This window comes from Erithacus rubecula, assembly GCF_903797595.1.
Source record: "Erithacus rubecula genome assembly, chromosome: 1".
NCBI lineage: Eukaryota > Metazoa > Chordata > Aves > Passeriformes > Muscicapidae > Erithacus > Erithacus rubecula.
Window position 1 is genome coordinate 67,356,078 of NC_136658.1, and position 26,417 is coordinate 67,382,494.

At 40.1% G+C, this 26,417-nt stretch overlaps 1 protein-coding gene across 6 annotated transcripts in view; it reads right to left on the reverse strand.

Moving 5' to 3' along the window:
* Positions 1-26,417, reverse strand: part of ENOX1 (ecto-NOX disulfide-thiol exchanger 1) — a 354,516-nt gene that overhangs the window by 201,283 nt on the left and 126,816 nt on the right. The window lies entirely within an intron of this gene.

Sequence of the window (26,417 nt, forward strand, 5' to 3'; positions counted from 1 at the left end):
TAATAAAGAACTATTCAAGATAAAAGGTAATGGTGTCACAAAACAAATGGATAAAAGTTGTTCTTGAATATATTTAGGCTAGGAATGCAAATAAAGTTCCTAGCCATTAACTGGGTGTGAAATCAATCTTACAATGGGAAAAGTGGAAGGAAAAACCTCAAACACTTCTAAGATGATGCCTCTGTCAAGAGACTGAGTGTTCCTGAACTCTATGTGCCAAGAGAGGGTTCAGGCCCTCTAGCCTGTATCTGCTGTTTCATCTTGCTTCTTAAAAAAGATGTTAAGACCTAGTTTCCAACGTCCTTTCCTAAGTCTTAGGAAAAGAGAAAGTATTTTTAAAGTATAAGGGGAAAACCCCACATCAGAGGGTTTTGGTAAGTGCTTTTTATATTTTATGTGATGAAGTCCACTTACACTGTGAGGTGGAATGAAACAGCTATGTGGTCATCTCCCTTGCTGCCATATGTTTATGGCACTTCACAGCTACTACCCTGGCCTGTCTTTAAACTAGAACACTCTGAAGTTCATCTTTAGTATCTGTAAGTGCATAGTTCTCCAGCTAAAATACATGGATCCATCACCAGAAGCATAAAAAGAGACGTGATTACAACTGCAGAGGGGGATGCTCCAAATGAAGATTTCAAGGCAAAATTATTTAAATGTCAACTGTAGTACTATACTGACAAGCTTCCCTATTGAAAGATATAGGCCAGTGCTGTCTCATAAACAAATGATCTCTTTAATATGGAGGTGGCATTGGATATTTGCACAAAACACATCCATTAAAAGTTATTTTCTGATATGAGTCATCCAGCAAGGAGTAAGGCTTTATTGTGAACGGTGGGTCAAATGCACTGGGGAATAACATCACATCAAAATATAAGCTTTTACCTCAGTGCTTTGTTGGCACAGCATTTAAATTCTGTATGAAAAGCAAAAGAGAGAGAGTAGAAAAGTCAAAGACATTTGAAATAGAAGGGGAAGTATATCAGAATGATCAAAAAAAAAGAGATCAATAAGAAAAGTCAAGTGTGCACCAATAATTTTACGAGTGTTAAGAAAATAAATGTGGGTATAGACACATGGGAAATGGACCGTGGTCGTTTAAGGGATGTAAGGGAACTTTAAAGACTGAATCTTGGACTTAATCCCATTTAGAAAAAACATTTCTGTCTAATACCCGTTTCATAAACCTCTTAGAAGTTTTAGTACAGTTCCTAGTGAGAAAAGGATCCAGAGAACGAGTCAAAATATGTCATTTATGTAACAGCATTTTCAAAAGGCTCCTATAGTCAGAGAGAGCCTTGCAATCATGGTTGCTCCCTGCCCAGGAAGGGGTTCTTTCAAAGCAGGATTGAGGTGCCCCACTTCCCAGTCACTAATGATTTGCTCACATCCTCCTGCCCCTTCTGTTGCATTTGCTTTCTGCCCCAGCAAGTGACTACAGGTCATACATAAAATTTAAATGTAATAAAGGAACAAATCCCAGGTTACCCACATAAACCCCTTGGTCATCCATTGCTGTGATTTAAATTCTGTGACTTGCTATGTCTTAAACCCCACCTTCAAGGCACTCAAATAGCAAAAAATAAATTCCATCTTTTTTCTTCCCAGTAAAAGAGGTTCTTCCATATTTTCTTTGTCTTATAGGCATGAAAAATAGTTATAGAGGGTCACCAGCCAGGATTAGCATGATATTAGTCTTGTCTGTGGAAGCAGAACTGTCAGTCTGTCCATCTGTCTATATCATGGCACTGTGCCTGGTGACCAGCACGAGCTGTGACTGGACGTTTTATGGGACAATCAATGAACATAAGTAGATAACAAAAACAAATTGAAAAAAAATCCACAGAAAGCCAAAACCCCTCAGTGCTAGAAAATGCACAAACTACTTAATTTTCACCATTTTCAGGAGGTTTTGTTTGTTGGCTTGTTTAACATTTATTATGTGTATAGGTTCTATAGGAGTATTACCTACTATAAATAAGGAAAAATGAACCCCTGTTTCTAAACCAGCATTTCTGAACTAGGATTTCTGCCAAAAAAAATATAGGACAGGTATACAAAATGAATACAGAAAGTTGCTAAACTCTGCTTACAAACCTGTACCTACAGAACCTACAGATGTGTATTGAGAGGGCAGATCCAGCAGGCAGGATAGGAATCCAGACTGTCTAGTGAAGCATATAATAAATATCTTAACCCTATCAATACTTGCCTTTGTTGAAATCTGATTTCTGCCTACACAGAGTAGGAGTTTTTTTACCTTCTGAAGAAAAAGTGGTGTGGTGGCAGGCACTACCAGGGAGTGTACAACAGGCACACTTGTGCTGGAACCATCGACTGATTTTGTTTGTTCATTTTAATTATCGTCCTTCAGATGTCTGATGGTAATTTACTGCCAAGGTCCTCAGAAATTAATAAAATGAGCATGTCTTACCCTCACTAGTATATTACCATCGCCGAGAATGAACTGAGAAATGAAGAGAAAAAAGGAAAAGAAAGATAAAGTGAGCAGACCTGGATTTTCTGAGGAGTTGAGCACCTTGCAATGCTGTGTGTGACACACCAGAAGCAGAGGCAACACACCAGGACAATTTAGTTACCTGCCAGATATTTCTGACAGCCTACAGAAGGAACATTCCTCTCTGTTACTGACAGACAATAAGATAAACTGCAATACTGTATCCAGAAGCATTTCCAGTCAGGAATGCATGTAATTGCAAACTGGCTACTGTTTGCTTTTAAATGACTAAAATACCAAAGTAATCTCAGGAACTCCTCTCGAAAATGGGATTTATAATGAAAAATATTTGCTGAAAAAGCAAAAGAGAGAGTACACTTTGCCTTCCCATTTGTCTTTTATGGTGCTTGACAAATTGACACACAATTGTTAATTATGGGCACTGAGTGCCACATGATTATGAATAAAATATTCCAGCTGATCGGAGCATAAGTCTAATAGCATTTCCAGGAAATTAAGTAGCATTCTTACAGATACTGAAGCCTACAAATTTCAAATCATGACATAATTAAATTTCTCAAGCAGATATTCAAAATGTTCTTAATTTTTAGTTAGCATTTAACCATATCACAACCTGAGCATGTTCTCGGGAGAAAGGTTTTGAATGCTGGCTTTAACAGTCACCATGAGACACAAATCTGCAGATCACTGAAAATTATGCAGAAGAATGTAATCTTGGACTTTTTTTTTTTTTTTTTTGTGCAGGGTGTTTTCTGAATTTTTCTCTAAAGTGGAGAAAAGAGAAAAGTCAGTTTTCACTTTGAGGTGTGAAAATATGTAACAGACTTGGGATGAGATTACTGCAAAGCATAGTAGCCAGAAGTGGAGAGGATGATAATGATAACACATTGACAATTTTTTTTTCCTTACTAAAACCTGTGAGAATGTGTCCCTGATCACCTCTTCCCCACCAGAGCTGGAATGGACTTGTGTCTTTTCCCTGGACAGGTCCAGCCCCTGTGCTGGCACCATCTGCTTGCAGGCAGGATCAGGATCGAGAGGTCACCTACAGGCATAGAGCTTAGTAAAGAGGAAGCTCATTGGCACCACATTTTCTATCTCCACCTCCTCTGCAGTCTGCTCTATGTGTAAGGAGCAGCACAGATTTAAAAGAGAGATCATATCCATTATGTACACAAAGACATACATTTTTTTCACTGGTTGGAAATGTTTTAGAAGACAAACACTGTAGAATTATTGGGAGAGTGTAATAGGAAAAGCATGTCAAAAGGAAAACAGTGATTAAACCCCAAGATACATTAAAAATTAACATTTATATTGTAACTTTAAAGGAAAAATGTCCTCTGAACTTAAAATCCAAAATTTTAAAAAAATATATAAAAAACGAAAATTGCAATCTTGTCAGAGATGTATTTCCTCCCCATGAGATCTTGCTTGGGTCAAGCAGTAAGAATACACACTGTGTTTTCATGTGTTAATTGTAAACTGAATACTTTATGAATCAATGTAATTTTCTTATCTCTGGAAGGTCCCAGTTGTTCCTTCAGCTTTGCAATGGCAGTCTGAACATATCAATTCAAAGGGTGAGCCAGATCTTACAGTACAGATAAAACAGTGTCATGGAATGTCTATGGCTTGTAAAACCACTTGCAATTAAAAATTTTTTTAGTTCCTTACTCCAGAACAGGGATAACCATGCCTGCTCAGTGCAGGGGGGCATTGCACACATTTGTCAGTGACCACCAGATCTAAGAAGTACAAGCAAGGATCACTGTTCCTTCAGCAAAGTGCACACTGGCTTCCTTATCTGGTGTTCCTCAGCTCTAAGAAGTGAGTCTGCTAAAAAAAACATTTTTTGAGAGAAAAAACATAGATAAGGTGCTCAGAACAACCAAGAGTCTTCTATTCAGCACAGTAGATGTTGCCAGCTCAGGCTAAAGATATAATTCAACAGTGTTAAGATAAATTCCTGAACAAAGACAAACATTTCAATGTTCAGCTGTAGATAATGCTCCTTGTGAGTCCTGAACCCACTTTGCCTTGAGACAGCTGCACAGGATCCTCATCAGGTTCCCCTTGCACTGAGAGCTGCCAGCACAACTGATCAGTTATGGCCTCAATGGCTTCATCTTCCTGAAGCACAAAAATTGTCAGCATACACCAAGAGATGCCAGGAGACGGTGAGATTGCTAGAATGACTTGAAATCCTTCAAAATAAACCACAGTCATACAGCTATCTCTAGTCTATACTTTTGTCCTTCCACGGAGGCTTCATCTCCATCAAAGTATTGGTAAAGCAGTTCACTACTCAGCATCATGCTCTCAGGTGCTCAGCACCTCCAAACACAGGTTTTCAAAAAGATCAGATCCTCTCTCATTGCATTTTTCACAGCTCCCTCACTACTATTTATAGAGAGGATTTCTGGGTAGCTGAACCTTTTGTTTCACATCCTACTGCAACCCCCAGGTGCGTGCCCAGGGCTTGGGCTGGGACCTGAACCTTTCTGGAAGAGGCCTCTCTGTGACCCCACGACATATTTGAAAACAGGCAAATAATCAGGTATCTCCTCATCAAAGCTAATGGAACCACTGCCATCCATTCCAGTGGAGGTAAGATATGGAAGGAAAATTATTTTAACAGCTATCTGAGACCAGTTTTGACACACTGGATATATTATAGTCCGTGCCTAGCTTCTGTAACATCCTACTAACAGAGCTTAAGTAAATCTTTAATATTTAGGAGGAGAACATCAGAAGTAGAATATGCAAAATGGACACAAGCTGGGAGAAGGGGGAGTGGGCCTGTCAGAGGGTCTTGGTAAAAAAAGGAGAGAAGGATGAAGGAAAGAGAGAAAATGAATTAAAAGTGGGTGAAACATATTACTGAAGAGCGGAACATGTGCTTTGGTCAATAGTTTAGAAAAAGGATACAACATTAATATTTTTGGTTGTTTTTTTCCCCCCTGCTGTTTGACAACCTGAACTACTGAAATAAATAGGCTTGTAAAAACACTAGTTAATCCTGCAGCCAGTTTAGCTCACTGCATGGCTCACCCATCCAGGGTGACAAAGGCAAATGTTAATGACCAGTTTGCAAAATACAGCACCAGCTCATGAGCACGGGTTCAGAGGGCACCAGGCTCAAGAATGACACGGACACTTCACCAACAGCTGTCCAATGGGCAACTCCACTCTGTCTTGTATGAAGAATAATTTAATTCTTGTACATTTAATCCATTAAATTAACTTTTTTTGGAGTCAGATTTTCTAATCTTCAGATATTTTTAAAGGCATCTACTTAGCTGAAGGAATTCTCAGCATGAAATACAAACATTTATAAACAGAAGTCATGCTGTCTCCGTGTTATAGTTCATTTTTCACTGTAATTTTTACAAACTGTGAGAAACATTTTATCTATTTGTAGCAAACTCAGAGAATGCTTTTTCTGTACCCAGTGCAAGGTAACTCCATTTTCTCTCATCCTACAAGGTTGGATTAAAAGCAAATCCATCACTCCTCCACCTGCTGCAAGAATAAAGAAAAAAGTTCTCCAAAAATCCATAAATCCTCAGCCCACTTCCAAGGAGAGAATTCTGTGACTCTTGTTCAATATGAGTGATCTCTTGATTTGGAGTTTTCAGGCTCCTTTTCCCTGCATTTATTAGTCTGAGCTTCTCAGTGCTAGCCTGCACAGCAGACCCTCAGGGTCTGAAGCCAAGGAGAAGGCTCCCTGTTAGCTCAGCCCTCCTGGTCTGTCATGTAGACATGGGAGAAATAATTGTTCTGTGTGCAGAGGAAATTCAGCAAATTGAAATATCTGAAGCAGAGGATAAAAAACAAACAAACAAAACCAACCAAAACCTTTGCAGAAGAGAATCACAGTTTTCCCCCCAACCTACTGAGTAAAATATCTTTTAGTAAGTTCATTTTTACATTTTAGGCTGTTTCCCCCTAAGGTTAAATATGAGACAGTGCCCTGATGTCTCATGTATCTGTTTTCTCCTGCTGCAGCCCAGGCTGCCTCCAATGAACATTCATCACCATGGGATCCACGTGCCTCTTGGTCTATCATAGGAAACAGCATTTATGAAAGACACCATGGCTTTCCACCATGAAAACGTCTACAGCACTACATACAGTAGAATTATGACTTCTATAAAGAAGGGGGGAAAAAATAACCCAGACAGGATATGAGGAACATCTGTTTATGTGAACACCCTTAGGATCAGCAGTCTGAGCATGAGAACCGTCAATATACAGCAGACAAAAAGCACTCAGAGCGCACACGAAGAAATAACACTTGAAAGGTAACACTTTAAAATAAATTGTTTCTTCTCAGATCTGAATTAAACCCAGATGATCACTTCAAGTTAATACAGCAACATCATGGAAAAGTGATTTATCCTTTAATTGCCATAATATTATCATTTACAAAAAGCACATATGATTGGCAAATCTGATTTTGTGTACATCCAGAACAAGTCAATTAGCACCAACACTAACTCTGCAATCACTCTCTAGCCAATTGCTTCCCATCACTTTTTTTTTTCCATAGAAATCGTCTGTACTCATAGTTCTTAATGAAGCAGGTAACTAGTTTTGCATTTCAGTAATTCAGTTCCTTCAGCTAGAAAAGTTTACACATTTCAGTTCACCCAATCTTCTGCTGATTTACTTCCATGCACATCAAAATATAAATTTTACCAAACCATGTTTATTGCTATGAAAATAGGCACTTAATATGCACACCGCATTTAGACAAGAGCGAAAGTTACAACACTGTTTACAGAGTATCAAAAAAGCTCTCTTGTTTTCAACTTTAAAACTGCTGTAAAGCAGTGATCAAATCTGCTAAGACAGCTAAATCCCTAATAGATACTGTCAAAACAACTAACTTTCTTCACACTTTTGTCTAAAGTGGGGAAATAAACTTATTTTGACTGTTTTTCTTATTTTGCTTATTTCTTTCCAGTTTGCTTCCCATTCCCCAAATCTTTAAAAAATAATTCTGGGCCTGGAATTCTAAAATTATTCAGAAGAAACCTTATAGAAAATACAATTTGCATTTTGCACATGAATTTATCCCAGAGGTTAGGAACTCCTGTTCAGCTAGGAGACTGAAATAAGTATCACATATCCAATTAAAAGAGCAAAACAAATATGTTTGAATATCTGTTATAAGCAATAGAAGTTCATGAGAAATTCAGTAGTCACTTTCGTTTATTTATGTTTCCATGTGTCAAACCCTGAAAAACAAACAGCACTGCTGAAATTATGTTCTGTTCACAGATAAATGACAAAGAAGAAATGAGGCCAACTTAATAAATTATTTGTTCACTGCATACAATTGCCCCTCTTCTGCCATGTCCTCAAGCAAATATCCCACTGCTTTCAGTCCACAGAACAGCTGTTGCACTGCCTCCTGGCTGTGTGCAGAAAGTTTGTTTAAATAAGGAGCATGAATTAAGGACGAATTTCAAAACAAGTTGGAAAAAAAGTTACTACCCTACTCTTTAAAGAATTCTGGACTCATTTTATTAAACTAAAATATATCACTTTTTCTTTGCATGGTGGATCTTCAATTTATGAAGCTCTCCATTTAGCATTATTATGAAAATAGACTTCATGGCTTTTAATTGGTTTCCTTATCAGTCCCAGAAAAACAGTTTTTAATAAACTAGGAGTGGACTAACTCATTCTGCTAATTTCAAATCCATGCTCTGCAGAGTAGAACTCAGATATAATGTGTCTTCTTTCAGCTTAGGCAAGAACAAGGGATAGAAAAAAGAGAGACAAAAAAGAAAAAGATGCTAAAAGATTCTTACAAAAAATACAAACTCCTGAAAAGTGGATAAAGCTGTACCATCTTCTTCATCCAGAATAACCTCTCAGAGACATTTGGAATTGTGTCTGGATTTCTAGGGTATGCAAGACCACGGCAGAGCTGGAGATTGTGGGCAGCTCCTCAGCTCTGGAGAGGTCTGTATGGGGAAGCACAGCTCAAACCTGACCCAAAGGGAGCAGAGGAGACAGGGGAGATGTTTGGGTTAGCTCAGGCCCTGCTGTCATGTGCCTCTCACCAGCAAGGCAGTGCCTCTGCCCTGGAATGTGCTGGAGAGGGAACCACTGGTGCAGACTGCAACACCCTCGGGCAGGGACGGTGCTCTGCTCCTTGCAGTTGTGTCACATTCACTTCGTGTCCTGTCCACACTGCTGTGTCAGTCAAGGAGGGAAACACAGCTCTTTGCTGTTTTTCCTCCCCAGACACAAGTAATTCCTGGAGAACAGGACCTCTGTACTCACTATACTGGATCATGTGTCTTCAGTTACACACCAGCTCTCAGCATTTTGGGGGAACCACTAACTAAAACCACAAGAATTCCAGGCTTTGCTGAGTCTCATTAAATGATGTACTCATTATCTGTGCCCAAGCTCTCAGGGTTTTGTCTGGGAGAGGAGATGGGGAGCATAGATTGCTGAGTGTGATTTTTAAAGGCCCTTACCACAATTGCAGCACAGTGGCATGGTCCTGGCTCCAAGCATGCAGTGAGCATCCTGGATGGGTCTGCACGCCAGAGCTGCAATCCTGCAAACCTGAACCTTTATCATGCATCCCCTGTGCTGCCAAGACATGACAATAAATACCTTTTTCTGATGCAATTATCCATCTCCTTTTTATTGATTAAATCACATAAAAATGTAACAGATTTCCAAATACACAGGAAAGGTCCCACTCATTCAGCCCTTGCACCTCAGGGTTTTAATGTGCCTCCCTGGGACTACATGGCTCTTGTTAACACAGTTTGGGGCCCATGTCAACTTACTTACAGTCTTACACTTAATTTCAACTCTGTTTTTAAAGTATGGAATAGAGGTTCCAGCCTATCCTTACCAAGGCATTAAGCCAGTTTAAGATCTGACCATTTGTTAAATCTGTGATTCCAGTAGACAAAAGCTCATGGTAATTAATAATAAGTTTCTGGGCTCTATACTCTCCAACATAATTGGCTGGCTCATGAGCATGGACTCCAAAGATAAGGACATTTTGCAGTCTGGCAGTCTCCTGGGTTTTGCAGGTGTTCTTTATTTTTTTGGTTTGGTTTAAGCCATGCTTGGCTTTTTATGTTTACATTTTTCTCCTTTATCTTGGAAAATGGCCCTCAGCTAAGGATATCCTGCCACCTTTATTCAGAGTGCCTGCACTGGGCTCACTTTTTTGAGAGAGTTAGACTCCTCTGAAAAGGCACCTTTATCGTCCTTATTGTGGGCCCCAAAAGAGATGCAGACAGAAGGAAAAGAGATGTGAAAAACTCAGAAGATACCTACACCACATTCCTACTCCATTTCTTTAGACTAACTAAAAGGTACAGGATAATGCAGCAAGAGACACCCTTAGGTGAGACTGCCCTGCCAGAGGCACTGGGGAGGTTCCCACAGCAGTGATGTCTGAGCCACAGCTGGGTGGACACACCATGCCAAGTCCTGCTGGGACTCCAGCTAGCAAAGAACAGGTGATGTACTGGTGTAATTTAAAAGATACTTTTGGGCTTAGTTCCAGCAGACACAAATTAATTCCCCCGGAGCAACTCAAAACTGAGACAACACATCAGTTCCCAAACAGAACTAAAAGCTTTACCCACTCTTTCCAATTTTTCTAGTTAAAAAAATATCAAACCAAATCAAAATATCAAAAGGAGTACAACAAACACACACTTTACCAAAAGCAGCAAAGCAAATAAATGACATCATCCAGCCATCAAAATGTGTGCATGTGTAAGCCAACCATATACACTTGTTTTTGCTAGCTTGCTAAATGAAATGGCATAGGCCAACTCTAGCAGAAGGAGATTTCATTCTTCCCTTACATGTAAAGCTGTCAGAGTTTAAGAAAAATAATCCCACATGATGACATCTGACTCTTCTGTTTGAAATAATACATTACAAAGAATTTATGATACTTCATCCTGGATTTGCTTTAGGTTTCATTTTCCTTCTTTTTTTTTTTTTTTCTTTCAGACTTAGCATAAAGCCAAATGCTGCTGAGTCCTAGGTTTAAAAAATGAAAATGCCAGGGTTGAGAGCGAAGCCCACATCTATTGGAAAGCTGCTGAACAGGAGGACAGAGAAGAAATGTAAAAAAGCAGTGTAGAAACAATACATTGAAGCAGAAACATCAAACATCTCCCTAAAAAACTACCCCACCAAAAGAATTGGTGTCTCTTTGTTTATAAAGCAGAAAACCCTGCCTTGGCTACATGTGAATTTCATTACAATCCATTTATGTTATCAGCTGAAATTGCATCAGCCCTGCAGAATGCATAGCTCAGGGATTAGGAATGGGTTTAATTGCGCTTCTTATAGGACAGATACTCTGGCAAGAATTAATGAGAAAATTTATTTGGTATCCTTTATCTAGTTTTCACTGACATGTATCATAGAAACAGGTCATGGATAAAGAATTGAACAGCCAGGAGATCTGGTTATCACAGCATGTGAGAAGAATTTCCCTGAAGAAGATTTTCACATGTTGCTGAGCAGTAATGGAAAATACGAACTGCATCAGCCTCACTGGACTAAAGCATACAAATGACAAACTGTGCATTACCAGGATTTCTGTGCTTCAGTAAAAAACTCCCTGTCAGCATCATGAAAAGATGGTTCATCCAAGGCACTAGGCTTAAAATCAGATGACATCCATGATCCCACCCACCACTGCAAACATCCTCTCCCCTAAGTCACCAACAAATGTTACTAGTGTCACAGCAGATTAAATTGAGCTTAAATGTCACAGGCGACATTTCTCATGCTGCTGCATCCCTCTGCTCCAAATGATTTTTTTTTCCACTTGCTCGCTCTAAAAGGTATTAGAGCACAAGCTTTATTGCAGCTCCCTAGAAACTGTAGTTAAAGTACCAAGGTTAATTCAAAGTTTTCAGACTTCTTTGAAAAACAATGCATGGCAGATGTCACAAAGAATTTTCAAACTCTGATTTTCCCTATGAGTAATCCCCTGTCCTACTCATATGTCTCAAGTCTCTACCTTAGCAAGAATCCTCATGTGTAGCAGGTGTGTTACATATGTGCACAACATAAAATAATTCCTATGGCACTGAAAACAAAAACAAGCATTAAGGTTGAGGCTGTATTTATGATATTTTGTTGTTCCATGAGAGAGGTTCCTTTTGCCTGTTAGAGGAGGATCATGATTTCAGCTGGTGTGGTGGGTGAAGCTCAGCCCTGTGCATCTTGAAGCCAAATTAAGTCATTTGCAGAGCTCCTGCTTAGATGAGGGCAGGCCTGTGCCTCCCCCCAAAGCACTGTGCTGCTCATATGAAAATGCCCCAGATGGGCCTCGGGAAAGGGCATGAGACAGATTTTAATGGGATAATTGACTTGGAAAGAAGATTTGGAGCTAAAATACAGCTACTGGGAAATAGTGTCTACATTATATTGTGCTTCCTCCCCCCACCCCACCTCCCAGTCTAACATCCTGCAGGACTGAGATCAGTTTTTCCACCTTTGGCAATGTTTTTGGTTGTTTTTTTTTTTTTTTTTTTGTTTGCCTTGGGGAGATGAGGCTGTCTGGGATTTGCTTTTTAATTTCCTGCATGCAGTCATTCAACTGGCCAAATTCTGTCTTGTTCCAGAGTTTGAAAACATTCTGGAAGAAGTTTTTACCAGTGTCCTTACTAGTGTCATGCTAGTGACTTCAATATCAAGAGGAAGAAAGGGGATGTGCAAGAAACCATGAGAGCTGAGAAGCTGCTAAACCCTAGGAATTGCAAACTTGAAGTACTTGTGTGCACAGGGGCCAAACAGCTCAAAGGAAAAAACAGAAAGAAAACAACAATATCTTGGGGCTTAGAAGTTTCCATCGCTACAGGTGTGAAGCACATGAGCAAAAGAGCAAAATCCAGTGGCAGCCACAACTGAACTCACAATAGTCCATTTGAGTACAGCCAGCCCACACCAAAGCCCATGTCACCACACCTTCCTTTGCTGCTGCCTGGAGTGAAATTTCTTCAGGCTGATCCCCACCAGCTGCAGTGCTGCAGACAGAGCCCTGCCTGCTGTGTGGATGTACCAAAGGTTTTGCAGATTCCTTCCAATTAACGTATCTCAGACACACCTCTCATTCCCAGTCCTGCTGTTAATTCTTATCTGGGCTCTCATCTCCTCATGTCTCAATTACTCCAACATCCTTTTCCTGGCCACTGACAAACTCATTCATGCCCTGATGGTGTATTGATCCACAATGCTGCTGCAGAGATCATCTCCCAGCCTGGCTTTCTTTCCACTCGTCTTCCTGGCTCCTTTTCCTTTTCATATCAAACAATCAACTGGCCTTCACTTTCAAGGTCTCTTGCACCTTATTGCTCATTATATTCAGCATCCAAAGGTCAACTCTCACACCTGAACAGTCCACAGTTCCTGCTTCTACTCATCACTTGCCAACTTTGTAGTGTCTCTTGAGACTCTATGTCACATTTGTGAGAAAAGTAAAACACTACCTTATTCCAGCCCCTCAACCTGTCCCTAGGAATACCTTCTGACCAAAAAAAAAAAAAAAAAAAAAAAAAAAAAATTGCCAACAGATATACTTGAGCTGGGCTCTACTGGCTGTCTGTGATCTCCTTTTCTTAAGGCTAACTTTACAAGATAGGACATGTACAACATCAGAAACTTAGAGAATCACCCCATGAAGTCTCTTCCCAAAGTAACCAGATCAGACTGAGATATGCTGACATATGCAGACAAATGCAGAACATTTTATCTGAAAATGGAGCTGTTTCACATGGTTGCAAACTTTTCTTTGTCTGTTTGTACAGCATCTACCAGCATCTTTTCCTTGCCTGTGGCTCACATCCCACAGTGATGCAGCAGACAACTTCCAACAGGTCTCTGATGGGTTGTTATACAAGAAGTTAATACAGGAACTAATCAGCCATGAATGAATGAAGGATAATGTCATGTATGAAAAATGGGCAGGATGCAGGAAAAAAGGAATAATGTTTAATTGATAGCTTCCATCTTGGAAAAATATAATTAACAGTTCCTTTGAGATTTCCTCTTGTCTTATGACATTTCATAAATATATGACAGAAGAAAAAAGCATGTGTGTGGGGAGGACTGCAAGACAGTGAAAGCTGCAGATAACTTTTATTTATCAGCTGAGAGTTCTTGATAAAACTTTAGAGACCTAAACTAAAGGTAGCACACTAAAAACAGAAATTTAAGCAACAATTCCTGGAGGACACAGTCTGTGCCAACACACTTTATGTGCTAAAGCATGAAGTGGGTCAGCTTTCAGACCAAGGAAAGTGCTTGTTCCTCTCTATTCAGCCCTCATGAGGACACATCTGGAATGATGTGTCCAGCTTTGAGGCTCAAAGTGCAAGAGAGATATTGGCAGTGAGTACAGTGGAAATCAATTGTGACAGCAGGAGGTGGAGCACTTGGCACATAAGGAGAGGCTAAAGGAGCTGGGTTAGGGCAAGGGTGAAGCCACACCCTCTTGGAGTCCACAGTGAAAAGATGAAAGCCAGCAATCACAAGTTGTACCAAGGGAAATTACAGCTGGACACACAGAATTTTTTTTTTTCTAAGGAGAGTGATGCAGCCCTGACATAAGGGCCTAGAAGGGCTGTGGAATCACCATTCTTGGAGAGCTTCAGAATTCAACAGGACATTACCCAGAGGGACCTAAACTAATTTTTGAGGCCATCTCTTCTTTACTGCAGCATTGGACAAGATGCTCAAGATGCACTTTCTCTCTACACCAGGCCAGATGGGTAAATGAAAACCCCCATCATACAGAATTATGATAAAAATATTAAAAAATATTTAGATTTTCTGAAATTTCGCCAAATGTCTTAAATTTCTTTTAATTTTCTGAAGCTTTCATGCTGCATCATAATTTACATATATTTTCTAATTATTAAATCAAGTAAATCAAGTAAGTCTGAAGTATTCAACTGTTTTGTCTTTTATGTATCTGACCATGTCCAGCTCTGGGCTCCCCAGAGACATGGACTCGCTGGAATGTGTCCAGAAAAAGGTCAGAAAGATGATGAAGGTAACACAGCATCTAGCTTGTGAGGAGAGCTGGAACTCTTCAGTCTAGAGAAGAATAGCCTCAAGGGGATCTTATATCCATGTGTGTAAATATCTGAGGCAGGTAAAGAAAACAGTGCCAAACTCTTCTTAGTGGCACCCAGAAATAGGATAAGAAGCAAAGGACATAGACTGAAACACAGGAAATTCTGCCTGAATACAACAAACAAACAAGCACTTTTTTACTATATGGGTGGTTGAACACTGGCATGGGTAGCTCAGTGTTCATCCTTGCAGATACACAAAACCTGACTGGATACAGCCCTGTTATGAGCAGAGGGGCTGGACTACATGATGTCAGAGGTGCTTCCAGCCTCCTTCACCAGATTCTTTGATTTTGTGACTATATATATTAGAAAACGAGACTGTGAAGATTATATGACTACAATATATTTAGAAACAGGAATATAAAAAACCTTCACAATGAAACCTAATGGGAAATTTCTTAGTTCCTTTCTGACCTCCTTCACCCTTTCTCTCAGTTACTTTTACAGCCATTTTAGAACCCAAGGACACCCAAATTATGTGTCATTTCCTGTGCTCCTAACAGAAGTACCTTCCTTTTCCCCTCTCTAGATGTGTGAGGTCCAGCCTGGGCAGGCAGACATCTGTGATTCAGAAAAATTTCCCACCAGCACGATTCCCAAAGATGTGGACAACATAATAACAGAGAACCTTTCATGGCCCATTCACCATCATGCAGCTTTCTGCCTCCCCCTTACCTGTCACAGCAACCACTCACATGGAAAAACAGCATTCAAGGAATATAAGTTCAAATAAATATACACTTGCAGATTCAAGGTCAGAACAGTGTTCTCTGCCACCTTTTCATCCTCTCCAACAACGTTCTTCATTCACCAGGAAGAAAAACATGGCAAGATTAAACATGTCTGAGTTAGCAGATTATGATAGGAAATGCTGTCTTATCTCCTGCTTTTCAGCAACACACATTACAAATTGTCTGGCAGCTATTCACTCATTCACTTTCTCTGTAAATAGCTATTCAGTGAAACTTGATGGAGCTCTACAAGTCACCAACTCTTACTGAGATTTTCCACATACAACCGCCCGGTTGGAAAATCGGAAAGTCTCAAGGGCAAACTGCATGTGGGCAAGGAGAGGCTGCTGGGCCCTCCAAAAGATCTGCTGAGTTCTGCCCAGGCAGAATTCACCTGCTTGCGTGGTGTGTGTGTTTTCATTATTGCTGTGTGGCCTTAGGTGACGGGAGGATGTGCTCTGCTGACACAGGAACCAGCTCCGCATCTCCTGCCCCGCTGTGCGGCAGAACGGGTCAGCACCGCGCCGGGGAGGGACGTGCAGCTCCTCCTGTCAAACCCTGGCTCTGCTCCAGCCCTGAAAAAGCTCCTTGACCATCGCTGGGAATGCTGACACCCCCGAGACTGGCAGAGAAAACTGCCTTTTGCTGGCTTTCATACAGAGCAGTAATTTGTCCCAAAGCCCAGAACCTGGAGCGATCTCTGGTGTATTTGGTTTGATTAGAGAATGTGTTAATTATGGTAATAATGCAACTAATATGGCTTAGAGAAGCAAGTCTCAAATAGTGCTTATGATTTCCTGCTTTTCCCCTGCATGCTGCCCAAACAGAGGGTTGATTAGAAATCAGCATAAATTTAGGCATTTAGGTATTTAATTTTTGTTAAGTGACCATTTACATTTCACATCTCTGCAATTTTTTCTCTTTTGTGCAGATAAGCTTTTTGTACCTGCAAAAGGGGATAAAATAATCTGACACCTGCAATTTTCTGTAGCTTTTCAGGCTGCACCATAATTACATATATTTTCTAATTATTAAATCAAAATTGGAGAAAAGATCTCTTATGATAGGGTGGAAAAAAGCTGGATGGCTAAAATTATCTGTCACTTTTTAAAATAATAGAGTTGTTCCCTCTTTCTTAAATCACTGTTCTGTGCTGCTGACCCAAAAGTGACATCTACTGTCTTTTCTGCCTGTGAATCTCTCCTTCAAGAAACAATTTTTTTGTCAAGTTTTTTTCTCACTTTTCCACTCCCATCTGCTTTTCTATGTAGCCAGAGGAAGAGGTGGAAGACAGTTATTATACTTACAGCAGGGAGAAAGAAATTGTGTGTGTATTCACTGCCAACAAACACAAAGCCCCATTGTAGACAGAACAGGACCACGAAAAGATCTCATCCTAGAAAATGAGGCATTGTCATCATGATCCCTTGCATCTCCCTCTGAGGCTGGGACTCAGAAAACAAGCAATTGACACTATGTTTCCTGGTGGTTGAAAGGGCAATAAACCACAGGAATCTAGAACTAATGTCCAGGCAGTGCAAGGGTGCAAAAATATGGTAAGAATGAGAAAAAGAGCAATCCAGACTCTCAGGAAACAATAACTCCCACAGCAGAACAATATATTTCTTAAGCACCAACATCCACTGGCTTCCTCCTTTTTAGCCTATAAATCTTGCCAACCACCCTGACCCACTGAGACCTTTGATGGAAACACAGTAATTTAATTCCAATGTAATCCATTCTTTAATGATAGAGCATGCAGGAAAAGCTTACATGGGCTTGCCTGTACATGTAATTAGTAGATCAGAAGAATAAAACAATTAATTTGTCTCTGACCAATTCAAGGAGATAAATGTTTTTTTAATCCAAATTAAAATGTTTCTTATTTATTACTTCTTCTAACCCAAACCCTGGTGTATGATTAGAGCTGGGCAAAAAGCAATATTCACATCCCACAAAAGCATGCTAATTAGAAGAGAACCAAAGGAATCTGCATTGGGGTGAAATTACTGATTTCAATTGTTCAAGATTTTTGCAAAGAGCCTTTTGTTGAAGTCTGCAACCTGCCAGCTGCCACTGCACATCTCAGGTGAGTGGGGTGCACTCCAGTACAAATTAGCCACAGTTCCCAGGGCAAACACTCACGGGCTGTGACCAGTAATTCCACCCTGGATGAGATAGATCTTTCCACAATAGAAAGCAGCTGGTATGTTTTTCCACCTCTTTTTCCTTTCCTCTGAGGAAAACATCTGTTTCTAACAAATCCAGAGGTGAACAAAGCTCCCATCTGGCTGAGAAGGCCAGGCAGCTGTGATTATGTCAGGCAGTGTGAGATTGTTCCCCTCACTGGGCAGTGCTGAATGGGAATGCAGGAACAGATAAAGCTCTTCTGGAACATCTTAGGGGCATTTCAAAACTGATGGCAGCGAGGATTTTCTCTGACGAGAAACTTACTCCTCACAATGATCAGCTCTAAAAGTCATCTCTAAATGCTATGAGATAAAACTGTGCTGCTGGGAGTTACAGTCTCTTCACCTTGCATGAATACTAAATTTGTTCTTCTTCCAGGAAAAACAAAAGAGGAGAAAAAAACACCACACCATATCAGCAATTAAAGCATTATGTTAGGAATCTGTGCTATACATTCCAGGAATTTTAGGACTGGTGTGAATGGTAGGCAAGGAACAAGAGATATAATGATTGCAAAGGCAGAACATTATTTAAAAAAATAAATTTATACATAGCATATATGAATGCAAAAAGGCTTAGCCAGTGGTTTGCATGGAAACTCCCAGTGAAGGTGAAATGCAAAGAAATATCTTTTAGTCATTTTGGGCAGCTGTTGACAGGTAAGATCTCCTGTAAAAGGGATGACAACATTGACCTTTAGAAAATTATCACCAGATAGCAGAACAAAGCTTCCCTCTGTTTATCCTTGGGGGACTGGGAACTGCACACAGACAGGATGCCAAAACAAGACAAAAAAGGCTTGGCATTTTTCAGAGTGCTGGAGAGCTACATGCACCATGAGACAATCAAATTTGAAATAAACTTTTAGGAACACAGAAATAACATGCTCATTAAATGTCCTGATTTTTACAAGCACCAGCACTTCGGGAAGAACCCAGCCTATAGGAAGGGCTCCATTAATTCCTGTTAATGGGGCTGCCTCTCTCCAAAGATTTTCAGACAGGCTGAAAAATTAAAAGGGAAATTTGTCCCCTGACACCAGGAACCTTCGCTGACTGCACACAAAGAAACCAGGAGAGGAGAGTCCTAAAATTATACCCTGTGGCAGTCAGCCTCTTTCAACAATAGGCAGGCAGACATATGGATTTCAGGAGAATTGTTTTAATTACTCATGCAGACTCTATGGATGAATTAACAATTTCCTGTTATGCTCTCTGTAGCTCCAGCAATCCTCATGGCTGTTAAGACCCAGACTCTGAAGCAACATCAGCCAAGCACACTCTACCAGCAAGGAATGGTGAAGTCCCAACTCAGATGGGGAGGGCACAAAGGATGTCTGACACCTGGCTACCTGACTACTGAAAGGAAAGAAATTCTTAAAAGCATTAACATTTAACTATCTTGCCCCTTTTCTTTGTAAAGTACATAGAGTGTACTTCTAAAGAGTTAGAACTCCCATTCCTTTTTATTCCACTTGATGAGAGGCTTGTCTAAACCTGCCTTTTACAGAAGCATGGCAGAAACTAGTTGCTGTGTGCACTGCTACCAGTGACCCCTTGTGGAAGCAGATTATCTTCTCCTGGTTCATAAATCTACCTGTCAGCCCTACCTGGAGAGCAGACAACTCATCAGTATGGATTACCGAAACCACTTGCTGCAGAAATAAAGCTACAGCAAGATAGATTAAAAAATAAAACAAAGATTCCCCTTGGGATGTGACAATTCCTTAACCTCAGCCTCAGAAAAAAATACAACCTTGAAATGGAGAACAGTGATCTGTAGAACCAGAGGCTTGGAAGAGAAACACAGAAAAATGGCAAAGGAGCTTCAGCAATGATGCTTGATCCAATCTGGTTCAGGGCACAGGTTTACTTTATGGCTCATATTTATCACAGTCAACAAAGCTGAAACTGTACTTTCCAAGGTTGCATCTATATTTCAAATTACAAATCCGTGTGGTTAGAGGATTTAAAATTTCACCATTAAATCTTGGTCAATGGGATCACAGGCCAAGAGCACTTTTCTTCCTCTAATATAATAATGAAATATTCTGCTTATGACATTGGTGACTTGTAAGTGGATTTAAAATAAGAACCTCAGAAAGAAGAAAAAAAAGCAACAAACCACTCAGGAGTGATTTCCAATGTCATTCTAAGAAGCTTACCCAAATATTTGTTAGAAAAAAACAACTTTGATCCATGATATAGTGCAGTGACAGGCAACAAACATTATTTATATCAGCTTAGAAGCTTTTGTAATTTAGCACTTCTTTTTCTTTGGTTCCTAAAAAGTGAATTTTCCACATTAGAATTCACAGCACATAGCTCTGTGATTCCCTAACAGAGAAATTCATCTGATCCTGTTCAGGTAGCAGGACAATGACCAATTAAAAAGCCAGCTCTTCTGGAAGAACAAGAGATTTATGAAGACAAAGGCTGGTCCAGGTTTGTGGTCTGGGCATGTCTAGTTGCTCTTGCCTGTCCACCTAAAGCACTTGAGCAGAGAAGCTCAGCCCCTACCCTTCTTTTCAAATCACAGGGATTAATTCAGTCACCCCCATGCTCAACTTGACATTTCCAGCAGTATATGTCCAAAGGCACATAAAAATGAAATTTTAGAGTATTAATTAGCCAAGAATGGCTAAATAAATAGCTCCAAGGCTGTCCATGCTACGTCAGCACAAATCCACTGCCTTCTTCTCGTTAGTTCACCTGAGTCAGCATAAGTCTGTATCATTGCAGACAATCTCAAATTTCCTGACCTTTTCAGTTGTGTGATAACACTGATATAAACTTAAAGGAACTGTCATTTCTCTTTCTGAAACCCTTTTTTTCCTTGGATTGCAGGACCCTGAATCACAAGGAAGAGAAAGTATATTTCTCAGTTGCCTAAGAGAAAATGACACCTGAGTCCAGCCTGATGTATGCAGGAACATCTTCTGTTATATCCAAAGAAAAGTATATTGCTCAGAAGGCTGATATATTTCAAGTTAAGCTTCATAAAACTCAAACATTTTTTTTCTATACTCTTCCTCTTAAAGTTTCAATAAAAGTCTTGAAAATATCTTCTCTTTTAAATATATATTGGTAGAGTTTAGACTGTTTTCAACATCCTCCAGTGTCATTGCAAGGAGCTCCCAAACACCAAAAAATTAATGCCTGGTTTAAGTCTGTTTTGTGGACACTAATGGTTTGGTATCATTTTACAGAACTGGAGTAGACCAGAGTTAAACCCCTTACAAAGGACCACATGTCAAAATACTGACCTGAAAAGTGCAACCAAATGCTGTTGAGCTCCTCTAACTCCTGTTTATACGTTATTAGCATCTCTGCAAAAACCCTAAGCACATATATTCCACAATGACAGTATTTAATGACTGGTGATCATGCAGAGAGCTGGGACATAAATAAACCTCATCAGGGAAAGTTACAGTGAGAATCAGATGTGTGCTGGCTGCTGTGTTAGCAGCCCAAAGTATCTTCCTTTCCCCAGTAAAGAAAAGCCAAAGCATTTTTCTGTTTTACTGAGGAACCAGCAACCCAGAGTGCTTTCATTTACTGGGGGGTGATGCTGTGCACAGATCATATTGTCTATAGACATTTGCTTGCTGAATTTTCAGTAATGATACCTGTTTGCCATTATAGCAATATAAGTGGCACCTTCCAGGTAGTTTCCTTTAAAAAAAATAAAGGTAACTGAAAAACCTCATTTAGAATAATTTCATCACCTTTGTTTAACCTCATTTTTAAGCGGCTGACCTAAAATTCAGATCAACTCCAAAATAAAAGGCCTCTGGCAGAGATGTTTGTAATGCATGTCACACAAAAGAAGGAACATATAAGCTAACAATGGCAAAACAGAACTCAAAGGGATGCCCTTGTTTTGAAAATTTCATCCCTAATGTGCACTGATGCACTTTTATCTCATCTTTTTTAAGGGATCCAATCTTAAAAAGCCTTCCTCGTACACACAGCCTGAGAAGTTCATAGGAAAAGCCTCTGAGTACAAAGATACCTAATGAGCAGAAGTTTGGAAGATGGGATGTTTATATATTACGAGCTCATCCTAAAGCACAGCAGTACTCATCTGATTGATCCCAACTCCTATGCCTACACTTCCTAAACAGGACAACCTGCTGTGTGATGGGAGGGACACCACACAGCAGCACTACTCTCACTCAGAATTTCTCCCTCAGAGGCCACTCCTGGACAGCTTTATTAACACCCAGCAGTACTTTGCACCAATGTGAGAGGGGCACCTTGTGTGTTGAGGAACACCAGCACATAAGCACAGCTAGGAGAAAGCAGGTCCATGTGGGAATGCTGAGCACCCTTACTGAGATCTACACTATCAGGGATTAAGGTCAGTAAGCAATGCATTAAAGTCAGTGCTGCCAGCCCCATGGGCCAAATGGCCTGCCTAAAAGCCTTCATAGCTGCCTGAGTTCATCTAAAATAAAAGAAGTAAGAAAAGAAAAACAACCATTTTTTCGCTTACAAGGGAAACAAAGTAATCTCTCCATGTCAATTCTGAATGGCAGAAAATAAACTCATTTTACCTGAATATGAGCAGCACCTCCAGACTTCCCTACGGTTCTCTCCCCATTACTTACAGCATATAAAAAGGGCAATTTAACTGAAGGAGTTTATATTTGGGGCTTTTTTCAGCACTGTTTCCAGAAACTAGCAGATGTTGGTTAATGATCTTTAGACATTAGATCATAAACCACACTCATTTCAAACACTGCAATCCTAGTGATTATTTGTATATCATTAAGCAATATTCTCAGAACAAGCTCAGTATATCTCTTATTCTTGCATTTAATATTCCTTATTGTTTTATTTAAATGTGAAAACATAGGAGAACCATTTTTTTTTTTTTTTTATATTTACAGACTACAGGCAAGGTTCTTTCTTTCCTTTCACTCCCTCTTCTCAGCAAAGCAATATAAAAGCACAGTGCCATTACAAAGTGCAACATTTCAGCTTCACAACACACTGGCACAAAGCAGATGACATTTGCCCACACTGAAGCTCTGGATGAGCATTAGAACTGAATCTTATGACTTTCCTTCTTCACAGTTACAAAGCCACAGGTCCTCACAAGGGGAGCACTTATTTTAAACTCCAGAAATAGAACAAGATTGTTTATTTGAAAGCAAAGATAGATGGGCTTGAGTCAGACTAGCACGAGTATATCTGGGTGTGCATATATTTAGTAAGTAAAGAACCGTCAGTATTTTCAAACACACAGAATCTGCACAGCTATATAAATATAAATATATGTATGGAGACAGCAAATTCTACATGCACCTATGCATGCATATGCCCAGCCATGCATAGATATTTATAACTGCATACATAATACATATTCAGACATATACAAATACAAAGTAATATTATCTTTCATAACATGAACTCAGATTCAGTTTTATCTAAATCTCTACTTTAAATATTAGGCCTCTGATTTCACTAGAACCACACTTAAAATAATTAATTACATAATATATGCTGAAAAATGCCTAGATACATGACAGATAAATTAGTTTCATTTGAAAATGTGTAGTGTACGAGAGAAATTAATTTAATAAACATTGTCGCTCTCATCCTGCAAAAGCACATATAAGTCCCAGTGAGTTTAGTTGTAATAACTACAATTATTCATGGGCAAAAGAGTTTGCAGATCAAGGCTATATATGCGATTTGGTTGTTACATTATGTTAATTTTTGGATCTACTATTTCACCATAAAATCTGACAAGGCAGAGTCATTTATGAGACATAAATATAGAGAACTGAATTATAGGGAGTCCTCTACATACATAACAAGATCAATTATTAATTAACATTCAGAGATATGTTGCTGCAGAGAAATTACTTAAGGGCGTCTCTTGACAATGCTGGTCATGGGCTGGGATCCTTTCCATTCCCTCTGTATGGGCCAGGGTGATTCAAACACAGCACCTGGTACAGCCTATCCCCTCCTTGCACTTACTGCAAAGGAGATACCCCTTCCCCTTGTCCCCCCCACCTCTGTCACAGCCTGTCTCTGTGGCTGGAACAAGGCCCAGCCATAGATCACACTATCCTGCTTAAAGGAAGATAAAATCTCACCCCCTGACTGCTGCTGTAATTCAGGTGCAGAGCTACCTTTCTGCTGACCAGGTCCCGTGCAGGTGCAGCCAGCAGAGCTCTGCTGGCAGTAGTGGAGTTGTACAGATCTACACCTGTAAAAGACCCAACCCCTGCATGCAAATTAGATACAGACCAGCAGCAACCTGGCTGGACCTGCAGGATAGACCTCAGCTAATTCAGATAATCTGAAAAATTTGGATTGAGTTTGAGCATGCTATCCAGTTTTTCTCAGCAATATATTCTTTCCCCTGGGGACTCACAGGGGGTAACTCATCCCACATACCACACCAGTATGGGTTCATCTCCCTGATCTGTGGACACCTCCCTCTGAGCTAGTCACTCACAACTCCCTTCACTGTTAACAGAGTGAACACTTCTAGGGTGTGATGAATCTGATTTATTTTGCCTGTCTATTTAAAGCTGAGATGATTCTTGTCCTAGAAATGCCTGTTTGTCTCCACTAGCTATGCAGGGTGACTTGCTCCCATGTAGGTGACAAAAGTCCTCTCACCTATGTGACAGCTTCACTAGCAACAGTGCTCACACTTAGGAAAATATAACGCAAGTACCAAATGTTAACTAAAACCAAATCTTGAGCAGACTAATACATGCATATTTCAAGATACAGATCTTAATGCAAGGCAACAACACTCTTCTACTCTGTGCCTTCTGGTTAGAGTATCAGGAGTATGGAATTGCACAGGAGAAAGTGACATTTATGAACAGCAGCAAAACTTGCTTTGTGTTCTGTTTTCAGCAGTCTTCACTGGAGGAAATTTTTTAAAGGACTACAAAAACCCGATTTCTCATAATCTTCTCCCTGCAGTCAGAGTCTTTCTGATCCTGAAATAGTCAGAAATTAGCTCAAACTGTGAAGCATAAAAATTAACATGTGCTAATACACGTTTACTAATGTATTTTCACTAGCTGTTTTAAGTTTGCAACACAAGTCTACAGATGCCCCAACAGAGCAAAATGGGATAAATCAGGATGCCCCAATAAGATTAAATATAGAAAACTATTTTTCAAAGGGCTATATCCACAAACTTAAGCAGCCTAATGGAGGCAATAATCCACAGTTGATCAGGCCACCTCCACCTCCAGTTGGTGGGTTCATTTTGCTGAACCCTTAAAAGCCTTGTTCCATACTTTCTATTCCCTTTCAGCATTTGTAGTTACTACAGAAATGATGCATTTTCCTAGGTGGCTAACAAAAAACTACAAAAGGAATTAGCTCCAGATGGGTTACAAAATTGATGCCTTCCCCACCACTATGCAGGCATTAACATTAGAAAGCTTTCTCAAGAAAGAGGAGGTTAGAATAGATGACAGAGAATACAGTGGAAAATATAATGTAAGCAAAATGCCATTAATAAATCACAGGCCAGCACATAACTCCACATGGCAATTCCCGGAAAGATTGTCCGAATCGATAATAAATACCTAACTCCTCTGAATTTGCTAATTTGTGTTTGAACAGTATGGACCCACTCCCTAATTTCAAAGCTGTCCTCTAACTCTTTGTGCTATGTAAAGCACACATTTGGACATGCTGAATTCTCTAATTAGTCTATAAATACTTGACTTTTACCCACTGCTTTTGTAAGTGTGATAATTGCTGGGGAAAGGCCAAAGCACTTATGGTCAATCAGATGATGAGGAAAGGAATATGGCCCTTTCAGTGAGTAAAATGTAAGGCATTCTGTGGCAAAGCAGAAGCTATTAGCAGGATCAATATTTCTCCTAGTACCTTAATAAATCATTATATCAAAGAACAGTTGCAGGATGAAGAAAACCTCGTTCTACCAACAAGGATGCTTCCAAATCAACAAATAAAACATCATTTAAATTACAAAGACCTAATTGGTGTACAAAGGCAAACGGCAAGCGTAGAATACAGCCTCTGATGCTAGGCATGTAAACATTTTAAATCATTAGTGAAGGAAGAAAAGCAGAAAGACAAAGAAACAGCTATGCTAAGAGCTCTCCACGCATAATTTGCAAATTGGTAAATATTCATTAGTCCACCACACCGTAGCTGACTGATGGCACCGTGTTTGGTGTAGATATCATAGGTGGCAGAAACAGAAGAGCACCTGCAAAACAGGATGGCCTCTGATATCTTCATTATTGACTGAAAAGGAATCCCTCTGCTGTTATTTGCACTGAGGCTTTTTCCTCTTCCCCTCCTTATGAGCAAATAAGATTTGTAAACATTAGGATGAACGAAGGGAAAAAATATTCTAATGGCTACTTTCAAGTAAGGGAAAATCTCCTCTCAGCAGATACTGCACACCTCTGCTTACCCAATACAGCCATCATCACATGTACCCACAGAGCCTTCTTAGCCATGTGACATAAATCAGAGTTTTGTCCATGTGCTGGTTTCACGTGGCGGGGGGAGGGGGAGCTGCCTGAGGGAAAGCAACACGAGGCCGGAAAACAGGAAAGCTGTCCTGTCTCTGGGAACTTCCCCTGTGGGATGCAGGGACCAACCGGAGGGCTGATCTGGTGGTTGACATCTCAGGTGGCCAATGAAAAGTTATTTTGTTTTCATAAATCACATTGCTAAGGCTAATTTGCTTCTCTTTCGGCTTCGTGTCTCTCTGGCTGGGGCCCTGGCCTCAGCCGCATGGCCCCGGGCCCCAGCTCTGGGCTCAGGCTCAGCCCCAGCAGGGCCCTGGCGGCCCCGGCTCGGCTCCGCTCCCCTCTCCACC